We start from the raw sequence: 13,085 nt of genomic DNA on the forward strand, positions 1-13,085 counted from the left end.
CAACACAAGAGCAATGCCTCCATTGGTAGCAGTTACAATCAAGGGCTAGCAAGGCAGGCTAGCCATATTACGGATGTTGGAACAACCGACTATATTTAGGGCAATTTTCTTTGTACAGTGTAACGTTTAGACTGTCGTAGCATTCCTACGGAACAAAGATGGGATCAGATCTGCATCCTTAATGAAGTTTATCGAAAGGAGATACTTTCAGACGACGATAGTATTCAAAATCCACCATATTCCTGAACATAATAATGCATAGTTAAGCTTATAATCTCTCTTGCCATTATCCTGCAGCAGAATTCCTTGGCGATAATTTGTTCTCGTTAGAACGAGCGAGGTTGTTACGATAATATGAGAAATCCTGTCAGTTAGAGACCTGAACGACGCGATAGAGTACCGCTATTTCAGTAGTAGTAGCACCTAGAAGGGTGAAGGTATTCTGGAAAGCGGAACTGAAGGCCCGGTCGGCAGCACCAGCCACCTAATAGACAGTGTTCAGTGCTGCACCACTATAATCTGCAAAATGACTCTGACGGTATGAAAATGTACCTACCGTACACGAACGTACATTTTCAAAATATCAAATGATATAGTTGGAATAAAAATCCTATTTGCCTCCGTCTACCCAAAAGACATACGGAGTAGCTAGTAGTAGTTGGTTGAATTAGAATAAAGTACCTATAGTTAAAATCCTTTGTTACTGACTGGATAAATTTGGCTCTTTTCCTATCTGACGTTCATATAGCTGTTGACTGCCTAGTGTTATGCACAAACACAATTATTATAAATAAGTCAGCCCGAGGCTTTCGGTATATAAGTTCTGATGTAAATCATAATTATATTTTAAAACCGAATTGATTAAAAGTAACGTACTTGGCTGTAGTAATTGCAGTTTTGGGACACAGATAAGCTCCTTATCATTTTAGTCTCTTGAGTTCAGTATATTTGTTTCCAGTACAGAGTTTATGACCTATCAGTTTTAAATAAATAATTCATGCATTGTACTGAAAGTACTAGCCATGTTTAGATTATGATTGGTGGCGTTGGCTCTAAACATTAATAGATACCGCACGGTTTGGTTGGATGTTAAAAATCTGTATTATAATTAAAACCGTTTACCTGTTTTGATATTTTATTGCCTTATTCAAGGGGTGACCTTTTAAATTTATTTCTGACCCCAAAAGTAAGGACCAAGGTCTCTTCTTGTCCGGTTGGGTTAATACTGTGTGAGTTGAGACAGGTGGCAATTCTATGTTAAGATGGTTCAATTGTGCTTCTGCAGAGTTCTAATTGAATAAATAAAGGTTTGAGTTTGAGGTATTTTTGCCTCGTCGGGATCAGCTGTTGCTTCATTTTGTAAGTAACATCTAAATGCGTAATTGAAAGTCGTTACTGGCACTTTCGCAGATTTACGCTAAAGATAGTGGAAATTGTAGTAACTTTAACTTTTCAAGCCCAAAAGGTTAACTAAGGTACACTTGAACCAATCTCATAAGTTCTAATACTTTTAATCATTATGATTAAAAAAATACTGTAAAACAACAGATGATGAAATTTTCAAAAAGAAAAAAAAATACAAATTTGCCGCGCAATCGACATTAATTGACAGTTCTAAAAGTTTGTACCTATAGGTAATATTAATAGAAATAATTATCGAGATTTAAATGGCTCTACACGAGATTTATTTTGTTTTTTTTTATTACTATACTTCATAAAGACACAATTAACTCGTACCTACTCGTAATACGATACCTTGGAGTTGGAGTGAAAATATTGTTTGTAATAATTTGGCTAGGTAACTAATTATTGAAATGAAAATAATAATTAGAAAAATGCATTGTGAAACCGTTTTAAGCAAAAAACGTTTCGATAAACGTAAGTAATTTTATAAGTACCCTCGATAACAATACTTTTTGCAATATCACGCGACACTCCATCGTATCGCATTCAAAATTGGGAATCGGAGTGCGAGGATCTGTGGGTCATGACTGAGGTATTGTTAAATGGTAAGACAATTAAGTTAGCTATTTATATATAATATAACGACTTATGCCCTTATGCACTATGTTCATAATCGCACAACACGACTTATATTATTGCCAGTTTTGGTTTTATAGAAATGATGTGACTTATTATGCTTGAAATTTGTGTACTTTATGACTCAATTGAGGCTTTTTAGTGGAAAAACTATGCACGTAGCTTGAAAAACGAATGAAATCAACGGGTTTTTTTATCGTTATTAGATAATAAAAACAAAACATCATTTAGGTATTTATGCATTTAACCCTAGAAGTCCAATCTACGTAAATTTGACGTATGAACTCTTCTATATTTACCATCGAATCGCTGCAAAATCCAGAATCAACTCATTAGCCGTCGAGACCTAGCAGTACATAGTTGGCTCATCCATGTAAATTCCGCCATTTGGTTGTAAAGAGGATGTTGTGCGTCATTTTGACGTATAATTGGGCTTTTCGTAACTTTTAAAATTGTTTCAAATTTTTATTTTGTGATTTATTTGAATGATTTTTTTCCAAGTCACGTTTCACATGATATCTATAGTATTATACTATAGATTGAGTATAAAATGGGATCCAGACAACTTTTATACTAGGACGAAAAACCTTCAATTTTAGTAAATGACGATTATTGTCCTCCGCTGGATTTGGACTTCAAGCAAAGGGATTGGGTGGCTGAAGATGTTGTCCGGAGTAAAACCGAATATGTTATGGGGTTTTGTTACCCATGTATAATGAAAGTCGTAGATTGTAAAATAAACCTTTAATCGATCTTTCAATAATACAGTTCTATGTTGTTAATGCTATACAATGTTTCACCAGTCACCACAATGAGTCTAGTCTGTACAGGTTAGCAGGAGACAATCATTGAGTATTGGTATTAAATACGTATCAACTGCGTATTGCGTTTTGCGTATTAACTATTGTCCTAGTGAATCATTTTCACTATCGTCGAATCAATTTAAAATTCGATCAAGTGCGTTCCGTTTCGGAACGCCACAGATAATAAAATATAGATAATAAAAGTGGCAACGCCACAATGTCATGGTGGTATACATTGAGGATACAAAGAGATAAGAGAAGCCCGAAAACCATATTCCTGTATGTTCAGTTAATACAGGAAAAGTTATAGGTGGTCAGTGGCGATATTTTACGGCATGATATAGAATTTTAACAATTTCTATATCATATAATATCAAAATAATGTAGATAAATGCTAATGCTTCCTTCTAGGGAAGCGCGCTCCATCATAGGCCACATCTCAGCTTACCATTAGGCGAGATCGTGGTCAAGCGCTTCCCTATCACACAATAAAAAATAAAAAAAATAAATAAATAAAATACAATGAGCCGCAAAGATTTTATGAAAAAATTAAGCACAGATTTGAAGGTGCCTTGGATGCAAATACGACTTGTGGCACGCACTTTGAAGAGACTCTACGTGACAATAGCCCAATTTTTTCAAAATATGTGGTACCAGAGTATCCATAAAATGTTTACGAAAATGCAGGACCAAAGAAGTATCGATATTGCGGATTTTTTTCCCATAAAAAAGGCAAATTACCAAAGCACAGTGGCTAAAACGCTCATAAATTGTCAAGACTGGTTATAAATACTTTTTTTTTATGCGACTATTATAGACTATAGTATTATTGTCTTGATTATTGTAGTTAGATAATTTTTTTGAAAAAAGATTAAAAACGAGTTATTTTTTAAAAACTTACCCAATTATAAGAAGAAAATATAAGTTTAACATTTTTTGTTGGCTTTTTTTAGATGATTCAATTATCGTTCTGTATTTATATAAACAAAGAGTATAATATCATTAAATGCACTTAATGTGTTAACCGTATTTTTAATATCTATTGCAAAAAATAGTTAATTTCCATAGAAATATATTAGTATCCCAAGTTAACTGATAAATACCTTTTTTTAAAAATATAAAGATTTTTTGTTGCAGATTTATTGAAAAAAACGATTTAAAAATAATAAGGAATAGTGTGTGTTGTTTCCGTGCAGTATTCAATTAATAGACCAATAGCAACACGGCATTAATGCCAAACTGTCTCATGTCGTCACTTGAACCAATGACACTAAAAGAGTTGTTCCTTTATGCTCATGAAACTGTATATAATATTATGTAGTATTTAATAAACTATAATATTATGCTTTTAAAAATATACGTGTTTGTGAAAAAGTAAATTCTAGCCTATGTTCAAATAAAAATAGTAGGTAGCGTTTATTTCCCTCTGAGTAAGTAGTGTGTATTGTGTATCAAAAGTAACATTAACCCATTGACCACCGTAAGGCCCGATCGGGGCGCGACACAATAGATTTTCTATTGTGTCTGTGATTCCGAGGACTGATGGATTAAATACAATCAATTTTAATAACCGCCTATATACCAGGTATATAGTTGTAGCATACTGATGATCACAATACGTTGATCATATATTAGTACATTTCGCATTCAAATCATTCAAAATTATTGTAAAATACACGATGAAATTCGAAAATTTAGTTAAAAACATACTTTGTATAGAACGAATTGTAAAAACGCGTTCACTCGACCTAAGTAAGTATCTAATATGATATCAATAAACTAATCTGAATTATTACTGACTCTACAATTCCTATTTTCATTAAGTATTCCAATTATCTTAATATTAGATACCCAATCTCGATTAAACGCGTTTCTATCTGTGCTTTTCCGTAAATCGTTGTTTCATTTTCGAATGTCACTGTAGCGACGACAAGCCAATTTACGAGTTACCGAAATTTTATTTATTTATTTTATTTATTAGAGAACAAAAATTCACATTTATTTAAAACAATTTTGCGATGCGAAACCTTACGAGGTTTGTAGCAACGCTCACAGTCGCATAAACACCGTTTGTTATTCGCAAGGAAGACAAAAGAAGTGACTACATAAACCGGTTCCTTATCTATTCATGACATACAAATACAGGGTGTTCATAACAATGTTGTTTATTATGTTTATTTTATTGTTTTAATTAATTCGAGAAAATATCTTTTGTATATTATTTTGTAGTTTTTAATATTAACATCCTTCTTGACTTTTTGTGGCATAGAATTAAGTATAGTGGGTAATAAGAAATTAGCCGTACGCTTCCCATAAAGATTGTGTACTTTAGGAATAATTAATTTTTTATTAGTTATTTGTCTGGTAGCAAACTGATGCGAAATGGGATTTTGAAAGTTTATGTTATGAAATTGTTCTATGAGAAAAATCTTTTGAAACATTTGTCTTATTGGCAGTACATTACAATAGCTAAATAGTTCGAGAGGTTTATCTTTAAACTTGTTTTTAATATTAATAGGTACAATTTTTTTTATTAGTCTTAGTTGTAAATTTATGATTCTATCAATGTAAGTATTAAATGTACGTCCATAACTTGTGATACCGTATTGTATTATTGATTCTGCCAATGATCTATAGATACCGAGAAGAATTTTGTATGGTACTTTATTTCTGATGATATATAATTTTGAGAGTATGGCCCTAAGTTTATCACACAGATGGTCTATATGATGGTTCCAATTAAATCTGTTATCAACAATCAGTCCTAAGTAAGTATAATAAGGCACTTGGTCCACACATTCACACGAGCAGTCCGGGTTATAATATGTAGCTTTGTGAAGACATACGTGATTGTGTGCCGTGATTTTAAAATTATTAAAGTTTTTCAAATGACTCGAGTGTACATGTACTATTTTTGTTTTCTTAACATTTATGACAAGACCCGCATCGTGCGACCACATTAGGATACGCGTAAAATCTTCCTGTAACTGTTGAGCTGCAGTATTAATATTTTTGTCTGAGGCTATTAGACAGGTGTCATCAGCATATTGATAGATAGAACAGTGGTTGATGACATGTTCCATATCATTTACATACGCCAAGTACAATAAAGGTCCTAACACCGAGCCCTGTGCTGTACCCTCGGTGATGGTCATTTCATTGCTCATTTCATCGCCTACTTTAACACGAAATTTTCTATTAGCAAGATAATCTTTAAACCATCCCAGAAGAGGTCCACGGATACCGGAGTTGTCTAGTTTGTGTATAAGAGTGTCATGCCTGAGTGTATCGAATGCCCTACTATAATCGATAAATAATAGCAGTACATGTTTTTTGTTATCGAGACATGAGTTTACTTCATCTGTAAATTTTGACAAAAGTTGTGAAGTTGACTTACACGGTTGAAATCCAAATTGAGAGACAGATAAAATTTTATTTTCGGCATAGAAATTCTGCATTTGTTCGGCTATAAATTTTTCCACGATTTTGTCTAATACCGGAAGAATGGTAATCGGGCGATAATTTTCATACTCACTTCGCGTACCCTTTTTGTGAATAGGTCGGATTATTCCAGTTTTTAACTCTAAAGGATATTTAGCATTAACAATAGATGCATTAATAAATTTAACTATAATATCTACGATTTTAGTGCATATATTTTTTATGTCAATACATCGAATGTTGTCGAATCCGGGAGCTTTATTGATATTAAGTTTTTTGTTGTTAGCTTTTTTAAGTAGCATTGATTTATTTTGTGGATAATAATAATCATTTTCACATAATAGACGCTTATTGCATTTAGGAATGATTTTTTTAATACTATAATAAAATTCTTGTGCAAAATTATTAGCAATTGTTTTAATGTCTATGTTATTTTTATGAAATGCTTTTAAGATACAGTTGTCTATTGAATTTTTGCAGCGACCTGTTAATGAATTCAAAATTTGCCATAAAGCGTGACTATTGTTGTAGTTTTGATTAATTTGATTATGATAGTAATTATTTCTTGATTTTTCTATGAATTTACGCGTTTTATTACGTAATTTATTGTATTTTAATCGAAGTATTTTATTAGTCGGGTCATTTTTCCAGTCAATAAAAGATAAATCTTTTTTTTCACACATAGTTTTTATGGTGCTAGTAATCCAAGGATCTTTGTTTCTTTTACTTGATGTTGAAATTATTTGTTCAAATTGTGATTGATTATAACAATTTTGGATGGTATTTTTTAAGTTATCATATAATTTACTAGCTAAAAAACCCGGCTTCGCCCGGGAGTTGATATGAGATGACGTGGTAGAGTCGAAATAAAAAAATAAACTATGACGTAAAAAGTAAAAAAAAGTTTATTGAAAACGTTTTCTCATTATTTACAATACTTGTTTATAAACAACATTTTTCATTTTATTGTCCGGAGTATATATACATAAATTTTTCGGATTTCCTACTCTTGAGCAAGCTACATATAGCTGACAGTGAGAGAAGCAGGATTCTTTGAGGTTAATGCCACAATATTTTAAAGTTTGTCCTTGCGCTTTGTTAATTGTAAAACTAAAGGCTAATTTTATTGGAAACTGCAGTCTTTTAAATTGAAATGGCAGTTCCGAAGAGATCAGAGGTATTCTAGGTATAAATACTGTCTGTCCTTTGGTCTTTCCAGAAATAAGTTCAGCTTCAATGATATTATTCGATAGCTGTTTTACGATCATTCTAGTTCCATTACATAATTTTGGGGAGTTGAGATTTCTGAGTAGTATGATTGGAGTTCCAATTTTCAGACGAAGGCAGTGTAATGGCATTCCTGGTACTTGTAAAGAGTTTAGAAATTCAGTGGGGAAGTTGACACTTTCTTCAATAGATACCATGGTGTCGATCGATTTATATATTTTCTCTTCACCAGGTATTTTCTTTAGAATATTAAAATTGATATCGTCAACAATATTATTTTTAGTGGCCAAAATTGCTCTTTGAAATAACCACTCCGCATTAGTATAGTTCTGAATAATATTTGGATAAATTTTGTCGATTAGTTCGTCTTCAGTAGTGGCAATATTACAGAAATCACTATTAACCCTTAAATTGTCACCCCTAGATAACTTGTGTTTATAATGTCCAAATTTGGAGGATGTGTTGGAATTAGGATAGAAAAGAGGAAAATGAAAAAAAAAATTAAAAATTTTAAGTTTTTCTATTGTTTTCACTATGTCACATAAAACGGACACTGCCAATTATATGTACACTAGATTTCCGCCCGCGGCTTCGCCCGCGTTTTCAAAGGAAAACCCGCATAGTTCCCGTTCCCGTGGCATTTCCGGGATAAAACCTATTCTATGTGTTAATCCAAGTTACCCTCTATATGTGTGCTAAATTTCATTGTAATCGGTTCAGTAGTTTTTACGTGAAAGAGTAACAAACATCCATACATCCATACATCCATACATCCATAAATCCTTACAAACTTTCGCCTTTATAATAGTATTAAGATTAAGATATTAAGATGTTCGAACCGTCACATATAACGGACATTGCACATTATTCCTGCAACTGTGGAACATGAATACAATGCACATTTTCAACTCTGTATTTCAAAATTATTATCAAATTATAATTATGGACGATCTAGAATAAGCTTTTCAAACATCTGTCTGAAAATATTGGTTAAAACTTTAACGATATCGTTAAAAATAATGGATTTTAAAAAACGACACTACCAAAAATCACAGCCTAAGAATATGCTAAGAATTGGAATAGAAATAGTATTACATAGCCTGAGAACTTATCTAATACACCAAGAAAGTCCTCTTCCCATTCCTTATATTGTACAGATTGAAATGTGTTTGCTTCATCGTATGCAAAGAAGTCGTATACCATGCCTGAAGTACCAAAACAAACAGGATATTTAAATCGCTTTTTTTTGGATTCTTTGGCATATATTATATCCATTTTCTGCCAGTTTTTTATTTTGTTAGGTATTATTATTTAAATTTTCAAACATTGGGTGGTATTTCTGGTAAGTAACATGATGCTGTGGCTGAAGATCTACTGAGAAGTAGGGAAGATTCATCTCGCACCGCATGTAATGGCTGTAATTCTGCAGCAATAATATTTTGTTGATGGTAAAAATTCTGACTTTTTGGGTCTTCATTGTGTCTCAAATCAATATGTCGTATAATTCCGAAGGTATGGTGCTGGGGGTAAATGATTGACACTGTTATCATAGTGAAATCACTCCCGTAGGTCTACATTTCCTTCAAAATCGTCATCTCAACTCAACGCCAGACTCTTCAGCTTCCGCCAGAGGTAGTGAGGGAATTTTTTATTGATTGCCAAGTCATGCTCCTCTAAAACATATTAAAAATAGAGAAAAATATATCAAAAGGATGACGTTGAAAATGAAGGGCCTTATTGGCAACGTCCGTTACATAGGACATGTGTAGAATACCCCAGTATATACTCCAAGTTGTCAACGTCCGTTTTATGGGACATCGTATATAAACTAAGATTTATATTCCAAATATTGTAAAATATGTAAAAATTATGTCAAAATACTATACTTACAATCGTATTCGAACTAATAATATTATAACATTATAAGCAAAATAGCCAAAATACTTACAGTTATTATCAATTTTATTAGGAGAGTCAAGAGATCTGTTTTTTGCAATTTTCAAATGGTCACCATTCGCGACTGTACTTCGCTTTGGTAAAAAAACCTGCATGTACGCGAAGGACATAGCTAGTCCCTTCCCAATATACCGATTAGCAAAGCTTAGGTCTGTTATAACAGCGCCAGCATGTGTGTAAATACTATGTCCTTTAAAACTGACGAAATCAATTTAAGGGTTAAGTTCAATGAGGCCGGTCGTTTGGTCAGTAGGATATGTACCTTCGCCGATTTGTAAAAGTATTTTAGCAAATTGTGCTGTTGTTTCATCTCTTGATAATTCAACTCTCATGTTTTTTGTTAATTGCAGTATTTGTACTTGTGGCCAGAGATGTGATTTTTTCAAGCATGCATTGATCTCGTCTGCTGATGTTGACTTGGGAATAACTGGAAGTGTTTGTCGAAAATCTCCTGAGAGTATGAGTAGAGCTCCTCCCATTATTTCAGAGTTTTTTTGCAATTCTTGTAATGTTCTGTCCATGGCTTCTATAAATTTTTTATGGGCCATGGTGCATTCATCCCAGATGATAATTTTAGCTTGTTTTAGAATTTGACCACGTCCAGATTTTCCTGAAATTTTACATACCGGGAATTGTTGTTCGACTATATTCAATGGTAGTTGTAAGGCAGAATGGGCAGTTCGTCCTCCTTCCATAAGTGTGGCTGCTATGCCAGATGATGCTAGTGCCAGTGCGATGAGTTTTTTAGCACGTATTTCCGCCAGTATTAGATTTATGAGAAACGTTTTACCAGTGCCTCCTGGTGCGTCCAAGTAAATAATTCCACCAATATTGTTATTTATCCGGCTCATTATAACGTCGTAAACTTTTTTTTGATTGTCATTGAGAAGTGGTTTGTTGTGAGCAATGTATTCAAGTAGTTCATTGATGTTGTAACTTTTTTCTTTCATAATTTCGTAGTTTAGCACACTAAAAGCATTTCTTTGTGGTGCTGGCATTCCAAGTTCTACTAAGGCCTGATTATTTATTGCTAAACATTTATCTTCTAAGCGAATGAGTGTTTCATTGAAGATTTCGTCATTGAATTCTATAGTCAGTTCAGGATTAGCTTGTCGGACTTGGTACAATATATCATCACTCATACTCCTTTTGAAAGAGTCCCATAGCTGTTTTGGGTTTGATGGGTTACATGTTGTTAATATTATAGCGAATAACTCTCGAATTTGTTCAGCTGAAGCTGTGAGTGTGGCTTCTTGTAGTGTTAATTCCCAGTGGTTGTCGTTTTCCAATAATCCTAAGCGTTGACATGCTTCTCTGTAAGTCTGGCATAGGTAGCCATTAACGGTCCTGAGATCTGTAAAACTTGTTGGTCCCCGTATTTCGTGTAACAACATCCGGAGATAAAAACATTCGGCATTGTTTGGATGTACAGTGAATACTCGACCTATTGCGTTAGTTTTTATGATTTCTGGATGACCCTCCTCTGGCATTCCTTGTTTCCGACGTTGAAAAATTTTCCTTGTTTTGTCCCACGTATAATAAATAGGGACGTCGACATACAATAACTTTCTGGCGAATGGATCTGTTTGACACAGTTGGAAGAAAGCTGTTAATGTTGTGTTCTGAGGTGGTTCGCTTGCAATTTTTCTAGCCGAGTCTTTTGTGAAGTAAACTCTCTGTCCATTCTCCAAATGTACTGCTAGATGTTGCACAGCTGGTTCGCGTTCATGTATGGGAAAACTAAAAATCCTCCACGCTGCTTCGTTACTGTTGATGTATCTTCCCATTTGGTACATGAGGATCTCATCATTTCTGTTATTTTGTTCGCTATTTTGGACTATTTGAAATACTGCCATATCACTACCTTTGTTTACGTACTTACATATATATTTAATAGATTTTACTGAATTGCAGTATTCAACGTTTATACAGGGTGTTTTGCACATGGACCGACATGATTTTTTGGGGGGTGGGGGGGGTCATGTGCTATTCTCCCCCGTGAGACCCAATATCCTAAGTCTCACGGTAGTCAAGATATGTTTTTTTAAATTTTTTTGAAATCTACGCGAAATCTTGCCTTTGAATCGTCCTAACTTTTTTGTTTGTGGTTATAATACCACAAAACAAAGCATGCTTGTATTCTACAATGTTTTCTTATTCTAAATAAATCATTACATGTTACAATTGATATCCACAAAAAAACTTCTGAGCTTTCAAAGTGGTAAATCGGTGTAAATGTTATGAAAAGTGACAACTTATCAATTCATTTAAAAAAAAACTAAAGTTCATTTTGAATTTAGCTTTTTTTTAAAAAGTTCTTTACTTATTACCCTTTCTAACGATATGCTACATGACAGAAATAATACATCAGGGGTCGACCTAAGAGATATTTTGTTGCTAGGGTCAAGATAATAAAAATACGTTTTTTTTATGTTAAGTTGTTTTTATTAAATAGCAAATTTTAGTCATGAAGGCATAGCAGATTTGCTATGCCTTCATGGCTAAAATTTGATCGCTTCTCGGCCTTTTGGCTAAGATCAAAGTGTAGTATCTGTTCTTTTCAGCTTAATATTATCTTGACCCTTGCAACAAAATATCTCTTAGGTCGACCCCTGATGTATTATTTCTGTCATGTAGCATATCGTTAGAAAGGGTAATAAGTAAAGAACTTTTTAAAAAAAAGCTAAATTCAAAATGAACTTAAGTTTTTTTTTTAATGAATTGATAAGTTGCCACTTTTCATAACATTTACACCGATTTACCACTTTAAAAGCTCTGAAGTTTTTTTGTGGATATCAATTGTAACATGTAATGATTTATTTAGAATAAGAAAACATTGTAGAATACAAGTATACTTTGTTTTGTGGTATTATAACCACAAACAAAAAAGTTAGGACGATTTAAAGGCAAAATTTCGCGTAGATTTCAAAAAAAATAAAAAAAAAACGTATCTAGACTACCGTGAGACTTAGGATATTGGGTCTCACGGGGGAGAATAGAACATGACCCCCCCCACCCTCCAAAAAATCATGTCGGTCCATGTGCAAAACACCCTGTATGTGCTTGGAACATTTTGGAAAGTAGTGGATTATACGGTACTACCCATTGATTATCTATTTCCAGTTCGTCTCTGCCTTGTATTCGTATTTTTGCTGTGAAGCCACTGTTTTTCGGTGATCGTCTTCTATATTTGGGATAGCCGTCATCTTCAGTTTTGGTATCGTCCAAGTACGGTTTTGGATATTTTTTCGTACATTTTCCATCACTCATGCATGGCGCATTGAAATTTAATGATCCACATGGTCCGTGAATCATGTTTTTCACTACTATGTTGTAAAGCTCCGGATCTTTTTGTGGATCAGGAAATTCAGCTCGGATGATTTTGTCGATATCCGTGGGATAAATTTTATCGTGTAGCCATATGAGATTGTGTGAGTGAGGTAATCCTCGTTTTTGCCACTCAATTGTATACATCCAGGAAATGACAGTTCCAAAGATGTGATATTTTGTGATGACTTCAATAAATCGTATTTGTTTTTGTCGAAAAACTCGGGCTATTATATCGTGTCGATCTATGGAGGTTTGTCCGTATTTTAGTTGTTCTTTGATCTCTGGCCA

General features: G+C 33.5%; 1 pseudogene; it reads left to right on the plus strand.

Annotated features, from left to right (window-relative positions):
* Window positions 1–11,978: 11,978 nt before the first annotated feature.
* Window positions 11,979–12,155, plus strand: LOC149895230 (U2 spliceosomal RNA; annotated as a pseudogene).
* Window positions 12,156–13,085: the final 930 nt, after the last annotated feature.

Source organism: Colias eurytheme, chromosome 32, assembly GCF_061535395.1.
Source record: "Colias eurytheme isolate Ceu_HAF_F1 chromosome 32, ilColEury1 Martin Lab GWU primary, whole genome shotgun sequence".
Classification (NCBI taxonomy): Eukaryota; Metazoa; Arthropoda; class Insecta; order Lepidoptera; family Pieridae; genus Colias; species Colias eurytheme.